Genomic DNA, 2,133 nt, shown 5'->3' on the forward strand with positions numbered 1-2,133 from the left:
TGACATCAACAAACTGTAAAAAAGTTTAAAAAGAGAGAGAAATTTGAGATAAAAAAATACATTGTTGACATCAATACATGATAGTAATTTGTAAGGAAATAGTTTAAAAAATAGTAATAGTGCTAGTGTTCGATTTTAAGAAATAGTCAGTATTTAGTTTACGAAATAGTTAGCTTTTTGTTTAAGAAATAGTCAGTACTTAGTTTACGAAATAGTGACAGTACTAGTTTACGAAACAATGATAATACTAGTGTTTGGCTTGAAAAATAGTCAGTGCTTGGTTTACGAAATAGTGATAGTACTATTACTTGGTTTAATATATATAGTCTATTGTATTTGGTTTAAGAAATAGTCAGTGTTTAGTTTACGAAATAATAATAGTACTAGTGTTTAGTTTAAGAAATAGTCAATATTCAGTTTACGAAATAGTCAGTGTTTAGTTCAAGAAGTAATGATAGTATTAGTGTTCCGTTTAAGATATAGTTAGTGTTTAGTTTAAGAAATACTATTCAGTTTAAGAAGTAGTCAATGTTTAGTTTACAAAATAATGTTTGGTTTAAGAAGTAGTCAATATTCAGTTTAAGAAATAGTGTTCAGTTTAAGAAGTAGTTAATGTTCTGTTTAAGAAATAGTCACACTATTAATGTTCATAAAACTAAATAATGAAATTTTTCTTTATTTTTGATTTTGTAATATTATTACTTAGTTTGTTCTAAAACAATTGAAAGAATAATCAAATAAACAAATAATAAAATAAAAATAAAATGTTTATGGAGTGAGGTGAAAAGAGAGAGAAGAGTGGGGAGAGGTGAAAAAAAAAAAAAAAAGTGTTGATGTGGATGGGTGAGGTGAAAGGAGAGGAAAAAAAAAAATGTGTGAACACACGAAAGAGGTTGCATGGTAAAGTGAGGAAGATAGTGTGATCGCGCGTTAGTATATGTTTTTTTTTTTTTTTTTTTTGTTTTGTTGTTATGTAAAACTTTTGTCATTTTTATTAAAATTTGAGTCATTTTTATTAAAGTTTAAGCCTTTTTTATTAAATAAAGTTAGTATATGGTTTTTAGTTAATTAAAAGTTTTGAGAAGCCCTTTTCATTAAAGTTCTCTAAAAATTAAACACAAACAGTACCTAATGAAAGCTAACAACACGATATACGATGAACAGATAAAATGTAAGCTAATTAGCTCATTCATTTCTAATCTAGCTTTTTTGGTGTTGAGTTTTTCCTTTGAAGATCAATGCATGACATTCCGTCAAGTTACGTTAAAGAACACACATGAAGGTTAAAACAAAAATAAAATGTATTTTTTTTTTCATTAAAAGGGGATCAGCAGTCCACTTTTTCGGAGGTCAAGAAGACTCACATAAGTATTTCAATCTTTTCCTGATCACCATTGTGTGATACGAGCCTGAAATTCGTCTTAATTAAAATAATTGAACACGGTAAAAATAGTGATTAAAAGGGTAAACAAATCCAACTAAGGTTACAACAAATGTAGGAAAAAAATGTCAAGTCATGTTTGCTTCCTTCAACACCAATTCAACGAAACTTGTTAAGTAACTAACAAAAACAGACTCATGTACCAAATTGGTATTACACGTGTACCAAAAGAAGAGATTCATCATTTCCTCGTAGATTTAAATGACACAAAATAACAAGTGGTTATTTATTACAGTGATGGAAATGTATTAAGTCATTGCATGACAGCATGTGACACACCCCGACCGAGATCAGGGCGTGCTGGCCGTCACACGAAGGTGACGTAACCATGTGCGCGTGCGGAAGCTAATTAAGAAGGTAATATAAAAGTACGAATAGTTAAAAACCTAATAACATACAAAGTACTAGTGTATGTGAGACACAATTCAGAGCAAGTCTACAACAGTCCAAAAGGAAAAGATACGACATATGTACACCCGAAGGTGACCCTACAATGGTGAGTGTCTGTCAGAAATTGCCGGGACGCCCTCTGGGGAAAACCACCGAACCTTCTAGACCACTAGAACCTGGAGGGGCGCAAAAACAAAAGCGTGAGTGGGCAAAAACAAAGTTCTTTGAAAACTCTTTAGCAAAACACATTCTAACCCCTCGCCGTAAAACCTGTATACTTCCCAGAAAATGAACATATATAC

Source organism: Pyrus communis, chromosome 5, assembly GCF_963583255.1.
Source record: "Pyrus communis chromosome 5, drPyrComm1.1, whole genome shotgun sequence".
Taxonomy (NCBI): Eukaryota; Viridiplantae; Streptophyta; class Magnoliopsida; order Rosales; family Rosaceae; genus Pyrus; species Pyrus communis.